The sequence below is a fragment of the Rhinolophus sinicus genome, chromosome 5 (assembly GCF_057876585.1).
Source record: "Rhinolophus sinicus isolate RSI-liver-muscle chromosome 5, RSI-T2T, whole genome shotgun sequence".
NCBI lineage: Eukaryota > Metazoa > Chordata > Mammalia > Chiroptera > Rhinolophidae > Rhinolophus > Rhinolophus sinicus.
The window spans coordinates 29,916,464-29,941,523 of NC_142505.1; the positions used below are offsets into that span (position 1 = coordinate 29,916,464).

A 25,060-nucleotide genomic window follows, 5' to 3' on the forward strand; every position below is an offset into this window, starting at 1 on the left:
GAACCCAGCAGATTTTTTTTTAAATGTCAGTGGTTCCTTTTAATAAAACAAACTATCCGAAATCCCCAGGATTATGAAACTTTGCTGTGGTATATAAATGACTCATCATTGATTTCTGGCTGATTGTTGAGTATTCAGAGCCTCATTTCTACAAGTGCAGTGTAGAATCTAATTTTAATTAGTGCAAATTCAGAGTGAAAAGAAAATGATGGTAAAAAGGTTTCCCCTTCCTCGTTGTACCCCATGTACCCCCAAAGCACGAGAACCGTGCTATTTTAAAAAGACAAATCCGGTGGGAGGCGGGTGGGAGGAGGGAAGGCAAAATGACCTGCAATTCCAGCAATGAGTGTGCCCTCCTTGTGGAAGAACAAGAGCTGGGGGCTGGGCAGAGGAGAGGCTGAGGGTGAGAAGTGAGGCATTGCTGGGAGTGGGGCTGTCCTGTTCACTGTCGTGTCTCCAGAAGTTAATAAATATTTGTTAATGAACAAATTGAAAGAGGAATGTAGAGGAAGAATCCTTAAGATGCATCATAGAAGGAGAGAGAGGCACCTAAGACGACACTCAGGTGTCTTCAATGTGAGGTGCGGTCATTTGTGAGGATGGGGAACGCAGCATGAGGAGCCACTTGGGGCAGAGCAATAATGAAATTGGTGATGGACCTGTGGGAACTGAGGGGCCAGTGGGACACTCAAGGGAACATTCCAGAAGGCAGTTGTGGTTGTTGGGCTAGAGCTCAGGGGGAGTCTAGGCATGGAGATTTGGGTGTCTGAGGTGCAGACTCAGAGGCCCACAGGGGCCAGGCAAATAATGACGGTGAGAAAGTGGTTCAGGTGGCCATCTGGGTGACACATGCCTATCTCAAGGGGACATCTACTACTTAGCATGCACTCATTGTTGTCTGGTGGAAATAAGGACCTTCTGTTGTGTGGTTGACTAGTTGGCTTGCTTTGTTTAGGAGAAGTTGACAATGTTTCTTTATTTTCTTATTGCAAAGTCTCTTGGGTTTTCACTGTAAGCAGGTAGATCGATTTAAAAAAATGTAAGATCTAGACGAGGGTTTCTCAGATTATCTGTGACGAAGGAGCAGGTTTTGTTTGTTTGTTTTGTCTGCCAAGCCATTAAGGAGAGATACTTTAGTAAAATGCAATAAAAACATAGTCACGACGTTGAATAGCTAGAAAAGTGCCTCAATGCTTAGTCTACCTTTTTGTACCTGTCTTGTCCTGGACTGTTAACAAAAAGTTTGTGGACCAGCAGTGGGCCGAGGACCACACCTTGAGTAGCCACTGGTCGAGGTGGCAAAGCTAGGGGACAGGATGAACTCATGCTGTGAGACCTCACCTGTGCTTGCAAAGGGCAAGGAGGCAAGCACTGTGGCCAGGGCTCTGGGGAGGATCCTGAGAAGGAGGAAAAGAACGTTTTACGAAGCAGGGAAAAGAAGCATGATATTACAGAATCTGAGGGAAGAGACTAGAGAAGAGTACAAAAGTAGGAAAGAGGTCCAGTTGGAACCTGGTCGTCAGGTGGCCCACTCGGTTCGACCACTGGAAGCCACTGATACATCTTGCAAGAGCAATTTGCATGGGGTGGAACAGGCAGAGGCCTCCCTAGCATGGGTTTAAAAGTAAATAAGTTTAGAAGGAGAGAGAGAGTGATGGCTAAGACAGGGTACAGGTAAAAGGAAGTTTTGTTTGTTTTAAATAGGAGATTGGAGCGTCTTTGAAAGCTGAGAGATATCAGTAGAAAGGGGAAAGTTAATAGACGTCAGAGGTGATAAAAGGTGGAGGCAGGTCTGGGGTGGGGTGAGTCCACAGAATAGGCATCAGCCGTGCACGTAGACTGGTCACCCTTTCCCTTGCGGTGTGGGGAGGAGGTGGGATGCTTATAAGCTTAAACGTGCATAGTGGGAGGAAAAACTGTGAGAGCGGCTGACTGGAGGCCTCTTTTCTTACAAAGTTCTTCTCCCGCCCCAGCCTCTCTTGATCTTCTGTCCTCCTGCTGTTTTTGTTGGCCTGAGATCTTACTGTTCTGTCCAGGAAGCTTAGTTGCTGTTAATTTGAGCCTGAGGAGAGGGAGGGAGTCATATGCTTGTCTTGATCACTCCCTAAACATGAGACAAATTCTTGTGCTGCATTTTCTTCCCCTGCCTGAATCCAAGAGCCAGTACCAGTGGGCTGGGGTTCATTAGTGTTTTTTTTAAAGATAACTTGGGGAACTCCTATGCAGTAATGTCTGCAGGTCCTTAGTGAGCCAGCACAGGGAATATCCCTGGTCACGTGAGGCTTACAGTCTAGCTGAGGACACAGACACAAAGCAGGTAGTCATGTGATGGAGGTATAATCACAAACAGGTGTGCTGGAGTAGAACAGGTGAGGGGCTCTGACCCAGGCTGTCAGTGAGAGGAGGGAGTGGTCCATGAAGAAGGGTATTTGCACTGAGATCTGAGGGGTAAACAGGTGAGGGAAAGTGGAGGAAATGGGGACTGGAATAGTGTAGACAAAGGCCATGGGGTGGGAGGGAGCATGTTTGGTTGGAAGAACAGGAAGGAGGCCGTGGTGACTTGACTGCAGAAGATGGAAGGTTGAGAGCTGTGGAGTGAGGCTGGAGAGGTAGTCAGGGCTCACAGTGCAGGGCCTGCAGGCCAGGCGTGGGATTTGGATCTTTATGTCAAATGCAGTGGAAAGCCATTGCAGGGCTTTGAGGAGGAGCTGGAGAATGATACCCAATTTATAATTTGGAAAGATCAGAATGGCTACAGGATGGAGACTGGATGGTTGGGGGCAGGGTACGGGTAGGTACAGTGAGGACGCTGTTGGGATAGCTCTTTGTAGACACAGGTTGTGGCTTAGCTTAGGTGGTGACTTCATGGTGGAGATGTGGGGAGGTGGATAGATTTAAGAACTATGGGACCAGGGTTGTTTACGGATTGGATCAGAGCATGTAGGGAGGGAGGGAGCCAGGCTGGTTTTGATGGTGCAGCTGGATGAGTAGGGAGCCTCTACTGAGATGAGGAAGAACAAGCCATCGTTTCTGTGGCCCAGGAGCTCAGGGCAGAGCTCTGGGTTAGAGATACTGGCTGGTAAATGGTCATTGAAACCATGGTCATGGACGAAATCGCTGAGGAAGGAATGGAGGGTGCAAAGCAAGAGGGCCTCAACCTGAGCTCTGGGAATTCCAGCATTTACTGCTGTGCTGATGGCGAAAAGAGGCAGAATGTAAGAGTCTAGAGAGGGCCAAGGGGAACTCGGAGAGTGCTGGCGATGGAGGCTGAGGGAAGGGAGTGTTTCAATAAGGGCGAGGTTGTCGACGCTGTCAGTGACCCGAAGACTAAAAGTCAGAAATAGCCATTGGTAATGTGGCCATGAGGTCATTAGTGACTTCTGTGGAAGTTCTTTTGGTGGCCTTTCCCCTCTCAGTACATATTTTTGCATGACCGAAGTGTCTTTCGGTTATGATGAAAAACCACTACCCTTTACACCATAGAACTCATGTGTGTTCCCATATTATTCCTACAATGGCTCAGAGTTGTTATTCTTTTTATTTATTTATTTTCCACTTTTAAATTTAAGATGTTCTTTTAACCCCTGGACTTGCTGAATTGTCTTCATTGTTCTTTTATTTAATTTTTTTATCAAGCGACTGAATTTTAATGTCTGACTAGGGGATTAGAACGTGCCCACATAAAACACTGCAGTTTTATGTAATTTTTGGCATTCGGAGCATATATCACATGAAATAATAATAATAAAAGGGCTTGTAAAATCAGAAAAAAATTAACTTGGGATCCCTAAAAATGGCATTTAGGTGTGCACAGAATGGAGAGTGGCCTGTGGCTGTGAGGCCTGTATTCCTTTGTGGTCTCTACAGAGAAACTGCCCCTAAATCCAAGGAATCAGAAACTATTCTAGAGGCTGACGGAGCAGGCAAAAGACTGGAGGAGAAAGACAAAGGAAACTGGCTGGAGGGGCAGACATGTGCCTCTGAATGTTTTGTTCTGGGGAGAAATGAGGCCTGGGCATAACTCAGTCTTCTCAGGATACCTTTCACCCTCCTGGGTGGCTTTTGGCACCTTGGGAAGACTAATATCTCCTCATCCTTCTCTTGTTGGTAGGAGGTAGGTGGTACCAAGACTCATCACTTTGCCTGAGGCCAGATGTTTGGGTTGGCTATAGGCCAGCCTGGGAGCTCCTGCAGGTGAGGGACAAATGTTTGCTTCTCCAGGACACAGCTGTGGCCATGGGGCACCTGAGATGTACCGTGTTTCCCTGAAAATAAGACCTAACCCAAAAATAAGCCCCAGTTAAGATCATCAGCCAGACGGACGCATTTAGTATTTTATGACGATGTTTCAGAAGAAGATGACACGACTGTATTTGAATAAATGTAGATTGTTGTACATGAAAAAATAAGACATCCCCTGAAAATACGCTCTAATGCTTCTTTTGGAGCAAAAATTACTATAAGACCTGGTCTTATTTTCGGGGAAATACAGTGTAAGACCTGGTCTGATTTTTGGGGAAACACGGTACCTTGCTCCCACAGCTATTGAAATAGGCCCCAGGAGGAGTCTGGCAAAGGATAAGCTTGGAGAACCACCAAGTTCTGGCCCCCACTGCTTCTGAGCCATGTTTACAGCAGACAGTAATGTATGTTCCTTTTTGGCTGAGAGTAAAGCCAAAAGGAATGAAGATCAAGAGTTTCTTCTTTCTAAGCCAGCTCCTCTTGATATGTGCCCTCCCTGCAATGCTCCTTGGAAAAGGAGGTTCTATAGTCCAGTGTGTTTGGGAAACATGCACACCAGAAGCCTTCGTGATGCTCCTGAGAAGAGTCAAGCCTGTGAAAGGTCTGCAGTAAGAAACCTGTATACTTAGTTGAACTTAGTTGGCATTTCCCAAATGTAATTTAAGAACTTTCCCCTTGTTTCTCCTCTTCCCCAAATACCTATTTATGGCATGGAGCATACTTTGGAAAATGCACTAAGTCAAGGAGAAACCCACTGACCAGTTACTGACCATGAACAATGACAGGTCATGGGTGGGTGGGCAGGGTCAGTCTTCTCGCTTTACAATGGATTCATGATACTGGCTGTCTCCAGCTGCACATGCCATAGACTTGCATGAATCAAATACTTTATTGTATATTCTTGGTTCCACTAAAACAAGTGTCTCTGTCCAGACACTTGGTGTAACTGTGCTTGCTAATCCTCGCGCAAACCTCTAATGGAGGGGAGACTTGAAGCGGGGAAATTTAAAACTCCTTGGTCTCTTTTTTCACCCCAGCAAGACTTGCTCGGTGCCTCTGTCGTTCTTCTTGCTTCTTTAATAACAGACATAGCAATCTTCTAACACATAGTCAGCAAAAGCGAGGTCATTGGATTTGTTGACAGCTGTGGAATCGCAGATAGCATTTGCTCTGCTGTCTGGGTCAGTTCCAGCTTATCTGACCATGGTCTCTTAAAAGAAGGACTGGCTTCTTTCTACTCCCCTCCCCCTAACTTCTTCTGCCATGGTTATTAATCAGATCTTCAAATATATTGGTTTTTCCAGCTTGCATTTCCCATTCTTTTGTTTCTCCCCTATAGTCTTTAATCAGAAGTGACATTTTATTTCTGTCCAATAGAAATATAATTTAAGCAACCTGTGTAATTTTAAATTTTCTATTTTAAACATGTTGAAACAGTAAAAAACAGAGGTGAAATTAATTTTGGTAGTATATTTTAATTAACCCAGTATATCCAAACTATTATGTTTTCAACATGTAATAAGATATTTTACATTCTTTTTTTTTTTTAAAGAAACTAAATCTTCAAAATCGGGTATATAATTTACGCTTGTATCACATCTTAATTCAGACAGACACTAAATTTTCAATAAAGTGAAATGTCCTATAAAATGAAGTTGTATTTAACAGAAATATATTTTATAGCGCGTCAGTTTTTACATATACATTGAAATTAATTAAAATTCAATAAAATTAAAAATTCAGCTCCATCGTCTCACTGGCCATATTATAAGAGCTCAGCAGCCACATGTGGCTAGTAGTTATTGTCTTGGACAACAAAGTTTTATATGAGTCATTTATTTAAACAGTTTTCAGTTTTCCATGTTTTCTAAGTTGATACAAAATATTTGTGATTGTGAGTCTTGTCGGCAACAAGGAACAAGGGGTAGTATATAACTTATATTAGCTAACTGAAGCAAATTTTCCCCACGAAAAATTCTAAACAACAGTTTGGGGCTAACTTTACCATATAACCTTTGAGGAATACATTTGAAATAATTAAATTTCTGTTTATGATACTAATTATTATTCATTGAGTTGTACATGCATATTTCACATATATATATATATATATATATATATTTCATCTAAAAATATATATAAATTTAGAAGTAGTGCTTTTGTTCCCTATGTTTACATTTCACAAAACAATTTTATTCCAACATTTTTCCTGCATCTTTGCTTTCAGTATTTTTAGTATTTTTATCAGTATTATTAGTATTTCAGTATTTTTATCATCACCAGAAATGACTTTTTGGGACATGTAACCCAGGTTTCAAGCTCAACATATTTATTTTCCTCCAAATTGCTTGGCGTTCAGTGCTTTTAGAGTTCATGAATGATGCTATCACTAGAAACTCTACCCTACATCGTAAGTGCTCATTCATTTAACATTAGGACAGTTGTTTTTTCTTATCCAGCTCATATCTGGCTGAGAAATCTCCATAATGCAACCAATTACTCTACATGGCTCTTAAAAAGAAAAGAAAAATCTCATTTTATTGAAGATAACATAAATAACAAGAGAGTGCATAAATCATACATGTACAGCTCAGTGAGTTAGCACAAAATGAATGCACCTGGGGAACCAGCACCCAGGGCAAGAAACAGAACAGTCCAAAGCATTCCCGGTGGTCTCTATCATCACTTCCCCTGCTCCCCAAAGGTCGCCTCTTTCTAATTTCTAACACCAAAGGTTAGCTTCACCTGGTGTTGAACTTTATGTAACTGGAATCTTTATAAAGGGCATCTTTTGCTCAACACTCTGTGAGATTCTTCCATGTCCCAGTAGTTGGTTTATTTTCATTTGTCTATAGACTTCCTGCATTGCTTTTTAAAAGCAGTCTTTAAGAAGATTGCTTACTGCCACACCCAAAATTTTGTTTCATGGTTTACTGTTTTAAATTTTTGTGAAACGTTTTTTCCTTCTTAAAAATCGAGTCCATCGGATGACTTTAGTAAACATCCCGAACTAGCTTTGATTAATGTGTTTTTCCCCAGTAACCATTTTGTCGTTCAAAACAGTGACAGGGTCCTTGTATGGTGAGAGACTGTGTAAGTCTGTAAATGTATAAAATAATTCCCTTTTCTGTTCTGAGAAATAACATTTAGGGGGGAGGGGTGTAAACCCCAGGATATACCCATGTTATATCCAAGAGATACAGCGTGGATATGGACTGGATTTCCCCATCCAGCGTACTGTGGATCGCATCACCATGTCGTGGTTATTTAATGTAGCCTACCTCTTGGGAGGGGGATAACTTTTGTGGACCTCCTTCCCCCAGATATCCGCTTGGCTAACTGCTTCACTTCCTTCAAAGCTTTGTTCAAGTTCACCTTCTCCATGTGCCCACCCACCTTGCCCACTCATTTTAGAAAGAGCACCTTATCCCCTGCCGCTTCACCCTAGTCATTCCCTTCACCTCCTAAGACACTTTCCTATTTTCACCTAATGATTATGTTTATTGTTTGTTGTCTCTTTTTTCCTGGGCCGAGAATAGTGTAGGTCATAGAGTAGATGCTCAATGACTATTTATGGAATGAAAAGAGTGGCAGCCCGTGGATTTCCAAGGCTCAAAAGGTATCAGAATATGGGAACAGATGATTTCAGAGATGATGCAATGAAGATCGACGGACACTCATGCGTTTTCTTTTTCCTGTAACTCGCAGTAGCTTTTTTCAGTGTTTGGGGTGGTTGAAACTTGTTGAGTAAACCATCCCTGGAAGTGACTTGTGAGGGTTATATGTCACCCGTTTCTAGTTCATGCTTCCTAGCAGACATGTTTACAAATATGGAATTTGCTGTTATCACCAGGCAAGTTTCTAATTTGGCATGTATGCATATGTGTATGTATGTATATATGTGTGTGTGCATATGTACATACATATATCGCGGATGTGTATGTATTTTATGAGACGTAACATGCTTTGAGTGCTAATTATGCGCTGTCAGTGAACACATGTGGTAGCTGATGGGTTTGCATCACAGGTTGAACTTCCCATCTGCGTTGTTCAGAGGTGCTGAATATCCCGCTCGGTGAGACCTCTCGTCTGCTGGATTTGTCTGGGATCCAGCACAGATAATGAGTGTGGGAATTTGGACTAACCTAGAGGCATGTGGAAGATGGGGTGTCTCATCCGAGAAATGGAGAAATGGAGTTTATTCTGGCAAGCAGTTAGGCTGCCTGCTGTATCTTCCCCTAAAACTGGAAGGTTTCACTTTTACTGCTTGAGATTATGTGCAGTTTTTTCTGAGGGTTTTGAGAGCCAGTGAGACAGGATTACAACCCATGTAAGGTTTTCCCCGTTTCTGCCTTTGGGAGAATTCTCACTCACAGAGCTGGATCACATTAGATCAGTCAGCAATGTTGATGTTGCAGATGGCTCGGGGGCAGGGGAGGTAGGGGAGACACTTGGACACGAAGTACTCAATTACCGAAACTGACTTGCCTCCTCAAGGAGAAATCTGGAACTTTAAAAGCCCAATTCCAGAATTTTCTCCTGATTCCAGTAAAGGAAAAGTGTTACTTAAATAATAACTTGGGCAGTCATTTAGGCGGGGCACATCACTTTCTCAAATTCTTGGTTTTCTTCCCTGTAAAAGGAGGCTTTGCACACGGATAATCTCTAATATTCTGTTCTTCTAGGGTCAACCCTGGCTTTTCAATTCTTTCTCCCCTATTATCAAGAGGCTTATTTTATTAATTTAGGTTTATGATGGTGGCATGTTGAATTTTAGTGCCATATGCCTTCATTTTATGCATTTTGCTGGGCACATCTTCGTATTCCCTGTGCTTTTTACCCAGTAAGTCGACGTTTGTTGATTGATAACTATTTTTTTCTTCCCCTTTAACTAATAATTGTAATTGGAGTTTAATGTAAGGACTATTGTTTTTTTAACAAGTTTCTTTTTTTAAGGTTAAAAGTAAACGCTGCCTTCTGATACTCCAGTGGAAAATATCTGCTGTGAGGAAAATCTAAACTTAAAATGATTCATTTGTTGGATCACTTCTGACTTCTTAAATGTTTAAAAGACTGAAGAATAAGATAGATTACCATTATGTGGGTGGTGCTATAATCTGTAGAAGTAACCCAAGATATGTATGTTTGGATAAATGGCCCAAGTATTCCAGTAACTAATTATTATAAATCTAGCCTAAGCAATAAGAGAAAATAGATTAAACCAAGGTTTCCCATCTAACTATTTCCCAATCTACATCTTCCTTCTGTTAGTTCTTTAGCAGCATTCGTAGGTATTGAAAGGTAGCTGGGGGAGATGGATAGTAAGATGTTTTTGTTTGCGGTAGCGGGGTATTATTGGTGGGGGTAACAGGGATGTTTAATTGGTGGTGGTGGTAGTGATCTCCCCCTCCCAAGACTTATTGGAATATAACTGACAACATTGTATAAGTTTAGTGGGTGCAGCGTGATGATTTGATAGACCTACGTATTGTGAAATGATTGCCACAATAAGGTTTGTTAACACATCCATAGTTACCCATTTTTGTGTGTGGTAAGAATATTAACATCTACTCTCTTGGCAAATTTCAGTTATACAAGCCATACAGTATTGTTAACTATAGTTACTATACTATACATTACATCCCCAGAAGGGATTCCTCTTCTAACTGGAAGTTTCTACCCTTTGGCCAACATCTCTTCATTTCCCCTACCCCTTGACTCCTGGTAAACACTGTTCTATTCTCTGTTTCTCTAAATTTGACTTTTTTAGATTCCATATGTAAGTCATATCATACAGTATTTGTTTTTCTCTGTCTGATTTATTTCACTTAGCATAATGCTTCCAGGTCCATCCATGTTGTTGCAAATGTCAGGGTTTCCTTTTTCTTAATAGTTGAATAATATCCATTGAATGCATATACCACATTTTCTTTAAGTCAGGATGTTTTTGTGGGGGTTCTAAGGATGTTATTGGTGGGTGATAGGCCGTTACAGAGCAAAAGGCAGTCCAAGAAGCTTTTATAAAGGAACCTCCTTCAGAGAAAAGGTGATATGGAGGATACAAAGAGTAGAAGTCAGAAGAAAAATACCTGAAGAGATGGAAAAATTTTAAAAGAAAATGTGTAAATATGCTCCTCGTAGAAATAAAGTTAGTTTTTCATGGAACTCTTCATTATTCAGGTGGTGTAGAAACTTTATTTCAATGACTTCCCATTTTGAATGAGAGATGCAGTTGCTACTCTAACTTCTGAGAAACTCCCCAGAGGGCAATGGAAGATTCTCCTTATGGCAGTTTAAGAATAACACAGCTGGATTTTTTTCCTAAGCCTCAAGCACAGGGATCTGTGCGACTCATTGTGACTCTGATGGTGCCAGGGAATTGTGGCATCTTTCTGTGTCACTCTTGAATAGTAAAGCATCACCGTTATATCCTGTGCTGCACACTTCTAACTTGTGACAAACAAGGACTGAGCCTTCGTTTGCCTGCAGGTTTGCTCAGCAGATTAATAATGGAAGACGCTCTGTGGGGGTGGGGCTTGCCGCAGGGTACCCACTTGTTCCAGCAGTTAGGATGCATCATCACAAACTAGAGGCTAATTACAAATTGCTTTTACCTCCTTATTAAAGCATGTCTGCGACAGGCTCACCCCTTAGAAGTATTTGTGTTATCCTTATTTACGTTTCTCCATATTTGAGTGTGCTGCTAACTGCAGCCTTTATAAAGGATTGGGTATTTTACTTGAAGGAATTATTGCGGTCTTGTGTCTTCCCATTGGTAAGAATTAGTAAGGATTACTGTATTTGAAGAGTGTGTCTGTTGCTGTAAAACAAACCACCCCAAAACACAGTGGTTCATAACCACAATAATCACTTGTTTTGCTCAAAAATCTGCCACTTGGGCAGGACTTGGCAGAGACAGATGATCTCTGTTCCACATGGTATCAACTAGGGTGGCTTGTCAGTGGCTGGGGGTTCTGCTTTCAAGATGGTGCACTCACATGGATGGCTGCAAGCCTCTCCACAGACTGCTTGGGCTTCCTGAAAACATAATGGTTAAGAACAGCAAGCATCCCAAGAGAACAAAGTGGAAGTTCATGGCATTTTTATGTCCAGACCTCAAAAGTCACATAGCATCCTTTATACTTGACTCATGGGTCGAAGCCCATACTGGTTCAAGTAGAGGAACATAGACTCCACCTCTTGATGGGGGAGGAGAAGGGTCTAGTAGACCGTGTGGGATGAGAAATATTATTGTGATGACCTTTGGAAAATACAGTCTGCCTTACATGTGAATTCAGACATGCTCTATTCATTCACAGTTCATTCTATTAGGAGAGGACTTGGAGACGTGCAGGATTAACATGGAATACATAGAAAGTAAAAATGAAGGCAAGAAGTGGAAACAATAAGTTCAGTATTGAATAGAAGAGTTATTGGGCATTGAAAATAATCTTTAAGTGTAATTCTCAACAGTTGTAAATGCAAAGACACCCCCACAGCACCACCACCAAAAAAAACACCCTATTTGTTACTCAAAGAGATCACATATCTTCATGATATCTGAAACTCTCTCAAATCATTTCCATCTTCCAGAAAAACCATCCCAGGGTTCTCCAGGGTATTTACAAAAGAACAATAAAACATTCATTTCTTTGCACATTGTAATGAAAACCATCCCCAAGTACTTAGTTGAACTGCTCTGTTTACCATAGAGGTTTCAAATACCATTAGGACCGTGTTATATTTTTGTTGGTCTGGAGTCATGGGAATAGAAAAGAATTTTTTTTAACCAAGGGTTAAAACTCGAATAGCATTGGCCCACCAGCACCATCTCAACATTTTGTGAAAGTGCCTTTCATTAATGTTTTGGAAGCCTATGTAAATCAGGGAATAGTGGGAAAAATGTCACGAATACTGGATGTTAAAGCAGCGTGGTGTGAAAGGAAACATCTGTTCCTGGTTAAAGTTCTTCAAACTTATGTTCTTTTGCCTCAGTCATTTAACTGGTACTGAGATTTGAGTTCCATGAAGACTCTAAAATTGATTTTCCAGAATATTCCCAGGGGTCTTAATAAACCCTTGGGTTCTTTACCCCAAGCCTTTAATTCCAGGGTCACTAGTATTACCAAAGTATAAAATTGGGGTTGTCAACCTCCGCAACTCCAAGATTGTGGATTCTACCTAGATTATTGTTTTCTTCTTCTTCTTTTTATTTTCTTTTTTAGGAAATGCATTGTCTTGTCTTAAGTAGTACCTTTATGAAAGAAGGCCCAGTGGAATGCCTAGTTATGAGGTCTTTTTTAACCTTGATAAGAATTACTGATGTTAACAAATTGTTTGTAGCTACATGTTTCCTTTCTCCTGAAGGGAAGATTGACCTGGTTTGTTACGAGATGGACTGGAAACCCAGGGGCTGCAAATAATTTTAATAGTGTTGCTTTCTTGAGATGTAACCCTGGACCTGCAACCCCTTAATTTCTCTGGACTCAGTTTTCTTTTCTGTTAATATGATACAAATGATGTGCAGATTTTCAAACTCTCCATGTATTTGCAAAACATTATTAGCCCCAGATGGACTTTTACCGAAATTATAGACACATAGATGTTTCCACTTAGAAGTAACCTCAGATTCTGCAAATTTAATCTATTCATTCCTTTATTAAACATTTATTGAGTACTTACTAGGTACCAGGAACTACTTCAGATGGTGGGGACAGAGCAGGGAACAAAATAGACAATGTTCCTGCCCTCACAGAGCTTTCATTCAACTGGGAAAGACAGATAATAAGTTTGTAAAAAAAAATGTGGAAATAAGTTATATGATGAAAATTAAACAAAGAGATATGCTGAAGCATGACCAGGTGAGCATTTTTAGACTGGGATTTCAGGGATATCCATAAATGGGAAGAGGAGACCCTGATAACAAGGAGAAACCAGTCATGGGGAGATTTCGTAGAACAGCATCCCAAACAAGTTGCTGCAAGTGCTAAGGTCCCCAGATGGAAATGCACTTTGAATGATAAAACAAAGGCTTGTGAAAGCGGAGGGGTGTGAAGACGTGGGGTGGGGCACCCCAAGAGGAAGCACAAAATATCTGCTAAGGGTGAATGGAAGGATTGCTGGTCAGTAGAGTGTCCATTGATGGAAGACCTTGAGCCTCCCTTGCTGTAACCTTAAGTGGATTGGATAGCTTTGCTATTTGTGAGAGGAGCCAGGCAGAGAAACCAAAGATGTAATAGCAGGAGAGTGATGGAAGAAGTGGATCACATACTAGACGGGGAAGGATGAAAAAGAACAGCCATCTGCTTATTTTTTAAAGCAGCTTTCTAGGTCTTCACTGCTGGTCATGTTTCACTAGGTGATCCTATGCCTCCATTTGCTGGATCAGTTGTATCTCATGCCTGCCGTCACAACGTAATTAGTAGTGTCACCTTTTGCTCTCAAAAGTGTCCTTGTTTGGACGATAGGTTACCAATAGTTTATCAGATCAGAGTCCCGTGGTGTACCACCTTTTAGTCAGCAGACTGGTGTCCCTCTTTTGTTCTCCCACCTACCTCTCACATCCTTTTCCATGGGAAGGCTAGGCTGGTATGACCTCTCCCACATGCTCTGCAGTGACTCCCTGGCCCCCAACCACTCTCTTTGCCTCCCATCTGCTCACTTCTATCACCTGCCCCCACCTCGATCCATACCACATCCTGTAGACAGTAATTTTCCTTGGGATAGACCTGATTATGCCACTGCTGCTCAGAAATAATGGCATCTCATTGCCTACAGAAGAAAAAGTTCAGACTCTAAAGATTCAACACTCTTCAAGGTCTAGCCCTGGTTTGGCTTTTTAAAGCATAGGATATACTGTAGCAAATACAGTACTGTGTAATGTAATAGGTAGGAATATGGGCTCTGGAACCAGACTGCTAGGTTTGAATTTTACTTGCGTTCACTAGTAGCTGTGTAACCTTAAGCAGTTTGTGCAACCTCTCTGTGCCTTAATTTTCTAATTTGTAACATGGGGACAAAAAAGAATACTTACTTTTTATTTTTATTATAAGGATCAAATGAGTTAATCTATGTAAAGCCCTTAAAACAGTGTTTGGCTTCCAGTAAATGTAAGCTATTGTGAGTGTGAATTTTTGGTGCAGGAAGACTGAAATTTGCTGTTTTCTGCATAACTTATGACACTTTCTTACCTCTTAGCCTTTGCTAGTCTTATGGGAATCCTTCCCCCACACCATTTCCATAAGCACAGATTCCACGTAAGGTTATTTTACCATCCATGGATTTAGGCAGCCACAAAAGAACATACTGTGAGGCCCATGCACATTCTTTGACTTTCCCATGAGACTATGACGAAAATCTCTTTAAGTGCTTTGCTAACATGATGTTTTGAGATTTGATTTATCCAGTTCCTTTGTGGGTGTAGACTGGGACTCGTGTAAATCTAGGGAGTCTTGCAGACTTAGCAGGTGATGGCAGGTTCTCCTCTCAGTTCTTTTCCCTCAGTGCTCCTACCTGGATAATTGCAGCTCTCTTGGGCCAAGGTCTTTGCTTTTGCTCCAGGATCCTGAGTACAGGCAACCACATACACGATAACTTCTGCTGATGGGCATACATTGAGAGAGATTAGGATTTGTAGGGCCAGTGAAAACATGCCAAAGCTGACACTGTTTGATCCAGCATGTTGACTCTTTCCACTGTGCCCCTCCTGATCTATTATGACAAACTGCTTTGTGTAGTTGAATGGTTGGGGGTTGGACATCAATTCCAGAAATATTCTTTTAAAAACTGTCTTCAATTATATTTCAATAAAGTTGGGGGACGGGAAGTCTTTTTGAGCAGACCCGATGGAGAGATGCACAGATACCCCGTGTGAAGTAATAGAATGCTATGTCTCTGCAGACAAAATAACCTAGCGCACTGATGCAGGAATTACTTTGAACAAAATATATTAACATTGTTGTGATAGATACAGATGTATTTGCTTATTTTTGTTTGGCTTAAATATCATTTGCCTCATATAATATTTGGTTTATATTCTCTTCTTTAGTACCTGTGGGTCCTGAACAAATTTCAGATTTTATTTCACACAACATAATGTATCTGCATGATAGATACTTAAATATTTGTTTTGTCCTGACATTCCTGTTCTTAGGAGAGCTACTTTGTTCCCACAGTGCAGCTGTATGATTTCCAGGGGAGCCACCCTGCCCCTGGCCAGAGCTGATTGGCTCAGAACTGGACACCTGACCTAAGTTGGACCAATCCGAGCCCTTCTCTGGGATCTTTTGCTGTATATAACCAGGAAGTTTAGGCCTTCTACCGCTAGTAGCTAAGCTGTAAGCAAGAATACTCAGAAGTTGGCAATGGCCATACTTTCTGCCACATGGAGAAAATTGTTTTTAGATAAGAAAAATGATGCTAACAAATAAAGAAAAGTAGGGACAAAACTTAGAGAAAGTTTCCTGACAGTGCTAGAGATGCGAGTTCCAGCTCTTCCTAAGGTAGCTCAGGCCCTACATTGCTGGCCACTTAGCTGCTCTTTCATGTACCATTAGGTGGTTCCTCACAGATAGGCCTCTTCTTGTTCACCTTCTTTGCATCTTTGATTTAGACTTTTGATGCAGATTGGGGTCTTCTGGTAGGTTAGCTTTCAGGGGTCACTAAGAGCTAGTTCAAGATCTTTGGGCAGTGGAAGTTTAACATTCCTACTTATTTCTAACTCCAATACGCTACATTTTTAATGAGTCGGGAAATTATCTAATAATTTAGGTGTAATCTGGGTGAAAGAACTGAGTCAATTAACTTAAATTATAATTTAGGTATAATCTAAGTGAAAGAACTGAGTCAATTAACACAGCTAATGAGCGCAAATAAAACTTTTGTTAGAAATGCCTACCATGAACAGAGCTACCACAGGATGGATTCATTCTCTGCTCCCACCAGAACACGGGGCCCCTCCTCTTCCTTTTGTCTTAAGGTTAGAGTTTTCTGAATTCTTTCAGGATTTCCTGAAATCCATTATCTCCTCTAATAGCAGAGGCAAATAAAAAAGTACCTCTTCCCCCAAATCCCAGTCCTGCCTGGGACTTCAGGGCAAGCAGTGGTCCCTCAGACTGAACATCAACAGATTGCAAAGGGTGAACCACAAAAACTCTTCAGATTCTCTCAGTTACCCCCTTAAGTAAAACCAACATGTATTAAATCCAAGTGGGGAGGAGAAAAGCCTTTTTGGTCACTAGTGTTTCCCCAGCACCTATAAATATTGAGTAAATAGTTATGGAAAGAATGAATGGATATTATTATCCCCACTTTATAGATGAGGAAACACACTCAGATCAACCAAGTTGACCAGTAACAAAGCTAGTGAGTGGCAGAGGTAGACAAAGCTTTAGGTCTCAGACTCCTTGTCCAGTGCTCATTCTAAGACCTCTCAGTCACTAAGAGAGAAAACCACGACACCAGATGGTCTACACGCTCTTTCCTAGTGGCTCCATAATAGAGCTAAACACCCAGCAGTGCGTGGTAAAGCTTTCAATTCCTGAAGCTAAATGTTAACATGTCAGAACTGAAGACAGCTTCAGACTTGAGCTAAATCTCATGTTATTTTTGAACCTTCCCTTTTCGGAAAGCTGTACAAGAGTTTAGGTGACAAAACATGAGAAGGGTTGTGTGTGTATGATAAAATATTCACCGTAAAGACACGTGTGTAACCGTGCAACCCAGAACAGCATTTTTGTGCCTGTTCTTGACATACAGTACATGCTTCTGTGTGTAGGTTCCCTGTATATGCCATGGATCCCCAAATATTTTAAGATATCAGCTGTCACAGAATGGTGGCCCAAGAGTTATGAGGAAGGGTCAGAGTGGTCAGTGGGATGTCTGTGCATGTGAGTCTTGGTCTTTACCCTGTATTATATGCCTCTGAAATCATCGTTGAAAGCTCTGTTTCTATTACTCAGTATTTTATATTTTATTACGCTCTATAGCAGCATTGTCCCATAGGACTTTCTGTGGAGATGAAATGTCCTATATCTGCACTGTCCAGTACTGTAGTCAATAGGCACCATGGCTCTTGAACACGTGAAATTGGCTGGTGTGACTGAGAATTGCATTTTTTATTTATTTGAATGAATTTAAATTTAAGTAACCACACTTGGTTAGTGGCTACCATAATAGATAGCAGAGTGCTGTAGTTTTACAAAGTCAGTACGTTTCTGATTTCCAGCATTAATTAGCCATTAGTTATAGGCAGTCCATTCAGTTCATCATACGGTTAGAAACTGCCTATAGCTTATAGAAATTACATCTATCAGTTTAAGATTTCTTATAACATCCCTCACCTAAAAACATGGTGGGGAAGTTTCTTGTACCTGGGCAACAGCGATGGTTGTCAGGCTTCTTGCTGTGCTTCATCCTCTCCCTTGGGACCTGGAATCAATGCCAGATTAAGTCCTGCTGGTTTTGTTTCCGTTTGGAGCACATAGTCTCTCACTGCCTCCTGAGAGCTCCTAGCCATCTTTTCATTTCACACCGTGTCAGGTTTAGATTTCAAGACCTCCATCAGCCTTCCCTGTGCTATCTTAGTCCCCTCACTCCCTTTACCTGCTCTCCTCCTGTCTAGTCAGAGCTCTCCAGAGAAACAGAACTAATAGGATCGTAGCCGGCCATCTATACCCACAGGTTCCTCATCTGCAGATTCAACCAACCACAGATTGAAAATATTTGGAAAAGAATGTTATGTTGTTGCTGGCATGTACTATGTCATTAGGCCTTTGAGGTTGCATTTGTACCAAACATGTAGTCTTTTCTTTCTTTTCTTTCTTTTTTTTTTTTTTTTTGGTCATTATTCCCTAAACAATACAGTATAACAACTATTTACATATCATTTACATTGTATTAGATATTATAAGTAATCTGGAGATGATTTAAAGTATATAGGAGATGATGGATAATTTATGTGCAAATGCTGCATCACTTTATATAAAGGACTTGAGCACACCCGGATTTTGGTATCTACAAGGGCCCTAGAATAAATCCCTCATGAATACTGAGGGAAGACTGCATCTGTCTGTCTATCTATTGAAGGAGATATTGAGATTGAGATTGATTTATCTTAAGGAATTGGCTCGTGGTTATGGGAGCTGGCAACTCCAAAATCTGCAGGGCCATCCTGCAGGCTAGAGATTCAGGTAAGAGTGATGCTGCACTGTTGTGTCTGAAGGTTGAAAACTCAGGCAGATTTTCTATGTTGTCTGGAAGCAGAATTCCTTCTTCTTCAGAAAACCTGTCTTTGCTCTTAAGGCCTTCAACTGACTGGATGAGGCCCACCCACATTATGGAGGGTAATCGACTTTACTCAAAGTCAGTGGGTTGTGGATGTCACCACATCTAAAAGATATCTTTACAGCAACATCTAGACATCTAGTGTTAACCAAACAATTAGTCACTATAGGTTAGCCAAGTTGCACAAAAAGTTAACCATGACACCTTCTTCATTTGATTCAGACAAAATGGTCTTAGACTGTGCCTGACCCTTCACCTATATCTTCTTATATGGCCTGTGCCCACTTCAATTCCCACTGCCCTGTTGGCAGGAGGCTTTTCAGCTCCTTTTCCTATGTTACACGTAGCTTTCAGTTTTATCAAATCCAGCCCATGTCCCATTTCTCCCTAACTGCTTTCACTCTGACTGACATACATACTCTAAAACATGAACAGATGTACGAGACAAAGTATATGTTTGCACTTATCATTAGCAGCATGTTACTCATTTTGAAAGTAGGGTAACAGACAATATGTCCTAGATTTTCTGGGATTACGTATCCCAATATCATCTTGTTTGTGTTTTGTTTTTTTTAATAAAAGTGATTCTTTAAATAATATATCCAAGGAGGATATATTTTTTACAATGCATTGAGACTTTTTATAGACATAAATTTTTTAAAAAAGAAAAAAAACCTTTTTCACATCACGAGATCCCTGCCTTTAGGTTGGGAAAATACAGTTACCATCAGATTTGTTCTTACTCTTTATAGAGAAGTTAAATGAAGTTTTGGATCCATGAAAAATGGTCTTATTTAATTTCTTATGCCAAAACCAGCAATTATTACTCCTTTAAGTGCTGGTGGTGAGATGGTTCCTAAATGTAGCAGAAACAAGAAGGTGGGTGAGGGTGTATTTCAGTTTAAACTAGTATCCACCTGGGCATCTTGGCACAGGTTGGATTAACTAAAAGTGGAAAGAGTGGTATCGCTGAAGGAGCATCAGGTTGAAATTAAGATTCTCAGAGTCCTGTCCGGGCTTTGCCTGTGATTAGCCCTGAGACGTTTGGCCAGTCAGGTAACTGTCTCAGAACCAGTTTCCTCTTCTGTAAGGTGTTATTTTGAGGCCTAGGTCATGTGTGTTGAAATTCTTCGTAGAAGAGTTATACGGTGCTAACAGTTGTTGTTTTCACTGAGCACAGTGGTGAGAGAAATTTTGGTCATGCATGTGACAGTCTGTGGAGAATCCCATAACCAAGGTGACTGAGTATTCATGATTTGGTCTTCCATATTGATTTGACGCCCTGCTCATGAAGCCTGAAGTAACGGTGGTGTCCCGCAACAGAGGTTGAGCTTCTGAAGTAAAACAATCATAGAAGTATGGAAAGTAGGGTGGAAAAATGCACGAAACATGGGGGAATAAATCCGGCAGGATATGGTGAGTGGGTACACAGGGTTAGAGAAAGGGAGCTAAGGAAGATACCTGTGACTCCAGTTTGAGAAACGAGATCTATGATGGACCCCATCAGCTATGATCTGAACCCCTGAGGAAAATTCGGGCTGCGGAGTCCAAATTAGGGGATAATGAACATATGCCTAGTAACTAAACCCAGGTGAGTCTAGGAGGTCACCATGGGGAGTGGAGAGTGACGAGAGCTGGTAGCTGAGGATGAACCCTGATGAACACCACCTGTGCCCCCCTTATCATGCACCTGGGGCTTGCTCCGTAAAGGTTATGAATGAACAAATGAGTGAATGGAAAACAAACAGGATTCAGTTTGACAAACACAGTCAAATGACTGGATGAAAAAGAGAAAAGAAAGTGCCTGTACTAATGTAGAAAGTATCAAGGCCCCCAGGGTCTAGCCAAATATTGATCTTTATAAAACCTGAATGCGGTTCTTCTGGTTAAAAAGGACTATTTGTCCTTTCTGGTAAACAACTTGGCAGCCTGTATCAAGCCTTTGAAAATTAACATCCATTTGCCCACTAATTCTGCTTCCAGGAACCCACCTAAAGGAAGTAAGCAGAGATGCAGACAAAGATTTAATGCCAAAAATTCCTGAGACATGGATTCTCTGGAATGCTTGGGATTGGGTGGGAGGGGTTTAACTTTGGCATCTTTTTAAAAGTTTTATTCTGTGCAAACTGTGGTGCGGGATACAAATTTTTCATTAATGTTTAAGATAAACGATGAGCAAAGAAATCATGTGCCTTGCCCTCAGACCCCCACTCTCCTCTGCTCTTCGAGTTACTATTGCGGGAAAGTTGGGGATCTTCTGGCCTCCAGGGTGAAGTGAGAGACCAGAGGTATATAATTTGCATGGTATCCATTGACATCCATGATATGATTCTTTTGATTTTCAGCCCAACTTCATTTCAGGGCATTCCTGGCTTCTCATGTCATGTTCCAGAAATATTTCTAGAAGCTTCTTCTATACGTCAAGCTGTTTGCACACCACCAAGCCTTTGCCCGTGAGGATCCTTCCTTCTCTTTACCTGCATTGCCCTTCTTCCTTTCTTTCACCTATTCTGATGAACTCCTATTCATCCTTCAAAGCCTCCTGTAGATTTGGCCCACAGATAGGTTTTGTCTAACATGATATTTTGGGGGGGAAAATGAATTTGAATGGTTAAGATAAGGCACACACACTCCAGTTCTGCCGCACTCGCCACCTCTTCCTATTGTATTACACTGTTTCATGTGTTACAGCCCTGACCTTCTGTGAGAAACTTTTTAAATAATCACATTCATCCTTGTCATTGCTATACTTTTATATCTATTACTGTATTTATCACCTTCTATGAGAAATTTTTGAAATATATACTTTTTTCACCTTTAAAAGTAGTGTGCATGCTCATTAGATAAATTTTGAAAAATTAGACACAAATAGAAATATAGCTGTCATAATCATGTCCATAAAGTTTAGAGTCTTGATTTTTTAGATAACATTATAGTATAAGCATTATTGTACCATGTTAATATAATTATTTCTAAAGTGTTTTTGAGTGAAGCTTCTTGAGAATTGGACTTCAGTTTTGTATCCCCAGCACCTAAGCACAGTGTTGGTCTAGGTCAGGGTAGGTACTTAATCACATGCTTGTTGAATTCTGAAGCTGAAAAATTAATCAGTTTCCATCCCTATCTTCAAGGAACTCATTCTGGGAGAGGAGACACATATATGCACTCATTATTTAATGTATTCATTTGTTTATTCAACGGATACTTCTTGAGCACCTGCTATATATCAGACATCATCCTAGCACTGAGGACACAGAAGTGCACAAAACCCCAGCCCTGTGAAATATGTATTCTAGAGCAGTGATTCTCAAATTTCAGAGCGCACTGGAATCACCTGGAGGGCTTGCTAAAACACACATCTCTGGGCCCTACCCCCAGAGTTTCTGATTCAGGAGGGGCTGAGACTTTTCATGTCTAACAAGTTTCCAGGGGATGCTGATGCTGCTAGTAAGAGGCTACACTTTGAGAACCCCTGGCATGGAGGATAAGTTTGCAGTAGAACAGGGCAAAGGAATATGATGGCCCAGTTTGTTGTGGAAGAGGGCACATGTCTGATTGATGTCAAAGGCTCTCTGATTCTTTGAGTCTGGTGAGGAGGGGCTTGCTAGGATACTGCCCCGTGTCCAGAGTGCTCACCTGCTCACTCTGGATGATTCTTAGCAGTCTCTGCAGGGCCATGGAAGCCTGGGACCCATTAATGAGAGAGGGCAGAGCAATAATGACGGCCATGAGTATCTTCTCTTTGCCCCATCCTTCAGCATACTTGCCATATATGTCTAATCTTCAGAGTAACTGCAAGGAAAGCATGATATCCCCCATTTTACAGATGAGAAAACTGAGGCACAGAGAATTTATGTAACATACTCTGGTTCCCTAAGCCAGTGAGTTACACATCTGGGGTTCCAAGCCAGGCCTTTCCTCCTTCAAACCCCATGACTCAAGTTGAGACTGTTCTATGGTTGAGCCCTCAGTGGGACCAGTTTTTACATGTTTCAGCAGTCATAGCTATTTCCTCTGTGGTGAGACACAAGTAGCAGGGGCTCGTGCACCTGTTCCTCAGGCACAGCAGAAATGGAGAGGCTCCTACTTGCAGTTTATTTGGGAGAAAGCCGGACTGGAGCCTAAGGGGCTTCAAAGTTGAAATAGAGATCTGCGGTTGAGAAAGAGCTAATTGTCCTTCCTGTAGGAGCTGTATCTGGAAATTGTTAATATTATTTTCTCAAATGGAGAAATTTGTGGAAGTTTAGTTTTAGTTTACTTGTACTGCTGTGGATTCAGAATTTGCATAATGTATTTAAAACTAACTGAAGAGCCAGTCTTTCGGAATCCTTCTGAAGAAGCATAGGCTGGCAGCATTATTTCACAAACAGTTAAGACTAGAGAAAAGCCATCATACTCCATGCCATGGGAACTAAGGAAGTTAGTATTAACGTGACCCAGTTCCCAGGCTCTCAGCACACTTTAGCATGCTGTCATCTGTTGCAGTTGTCCATCTATTATCTGTCAATTACTTGGATTATTTGACTTTAGCTCCCCATAGGAGGACTTTCAAAGATTGGTGCTTTAGCATAATGTCTTCACCGTCTATCAAGGGTTAAGAATATGTAAAGGATGTAAGAAAAATGTCTCTCCATTTTCTGTAAAACTGAAGAAGATGCATTTTGCTCCATATCTCTACAAGAGTCATACAATACATTTCTCTGTTCCTTAGTAGAAAATTATGCTTCTCTCTTATTGACTGGGTGTGTTCCCTTATTTCATTTGAGGACTGTAAAATCCATTGACTTTATCTTTTTTGCCTATGTTACCAGGAAGCTCATATGCTTTAAATGCAATAGCTTCCCTTAACCTAAGGTTCTTTGGTATAATTATCTCCCCACTCTTTTCTCCTAAAACTTTCGTTAGCTATGTTTTTTATAAGCTTTCCAAAATTATTTTTAAAAGTCGGTGGATATCATAAATCAATGAGTGAAAAATAAGTTTTTAGACTGGAAAGGATGACTTTAAATTTTTTTTTAACTTTTGAAGAGTGAATTGAGCCAACTATGGGCATATGTGTCAACATATACATGTCCAAGAACATTTATGTACTTGATGCTTTGAGATGTATCCACTTGGTTTTGTGGTTAAGAGAGTGAACTTGGGCCCAAGCCAGACCTGGCTTTCAACCCTGGTTCTTCACTGCTTGTTTTATGATTTGATATCTCTGGGCCTCAGTGTCCTCATGTGAAATGGAGATAATGATATTATGCAGTGTCATGGGAGTATTACACGAAACGATTTATGGAAAGGGCCTAGTGTAGTGCATTGCACATGGTGTGCAATAGGTGGTAATTACTACTGTTGTCATTGTTGCATCGAGCACAGGCTAGACTTGGTAGAAAGATTGTACTGCACACTTGGCACCTGCTCTAGACTGTTTTCCAGAATGTACAATGTTGAACTAAAATGACTTTCTAGTTAGAGTTAGGGTGGTTTATCCAAAGAAGACAGCCAACGCTTGCTTCTCCCTTAGAGAGAGTAGCTCCTTGCTGATATTTGTTACTAATTCTCAAATGTCAGGAGATGATCACTGCAGAGGCCTCAAGATTTTCTGAGGTCATCCACTTAGGGGAGGGTGACTAACACTCACATCACTCTGAGGTCTCTACCTCCTGATTTATTTGAGTATCCTTGCCCAGAAAGTCCCCTAACGCCCATTGTCTAGTTGTGGCTGGCTCTTGCTTGATTATATTAGGCCTCTACCTTCCATTTTTTTTCTTTCACTTATGACTCCTACATATAGCTGCCCTGGGGGATTTTTTAGGGAGAGGAGAATTAAAATGCCACAGTATTCCATATAGCCATTTGTCCCCCATCTTGCGGGCTCAGGAAGTGACAAGGAAGTTACCCATTACCTAGACTGGATGGTGTGTACTGTGGCCTGCAGAGTCACGAGTCTACCCAAGCAGTGCCTGTGGGCCAGGTGTGGTCTTTGGGCTCCTCTGGCTTCAGCTGAGACTGAGAGCCCCACGGAACAGGTGCCGTCAGATGTCCCCTCTTGCGGGGACCGTGCACATCAGCTTCTGCACGGTGGTGATTTCCCCCACCTCTGCCCTTCTTTGCCAAAACAATTGTTTGAAAGAGGAAGCTCTTTGGGTCATAAAATGTCATCTGGTAATGAGTGTATGGTGATATAGACATACGAGATTATGCAGTAGCCTGATGGGCAGGAAGCAGGTGACTCATCAGAGAAAAAAAAAATGATGAAAAAATAAACTCTTACCAAAATGAACTTCCTCTTTCAAACTCTCTTTGTTCCAGTTCATCCTTTTAGAACCTTTTTCTAGCCTCTTAGGAGAGAAGAAAAAAAAAAAAAAAAAAAAAAAAGCTAATAAGGAGTAATGCAGTGTTTCAAAGAAAGGTAACCCCCGCCCTTCATAGCCAAATGCTTTCTTTTTCCATAGTTCGAAAACGCAAGCCCCACGCTATCTGTCCACAGTCGGGCCAGGGGTGGGGTGTGGGCACTGCTTAGAGTTCATGGAGCCTCTGCCAG

General features: G+C 41.3%; 1 protein-coding gene across 1 annotated transcript in view; it reads left to right on the forward strand.

The window, feature by feature from the left end:
• The window catches only part of RFTN1 (raftlin, lipid raft linker 1), a 186,821-nt gene that overhangs the window by 101,553 nt on the left and 60,208 nt on the right, over positions 1 to 25,060 (forward strand). The window lies entirely within an intron of this gene.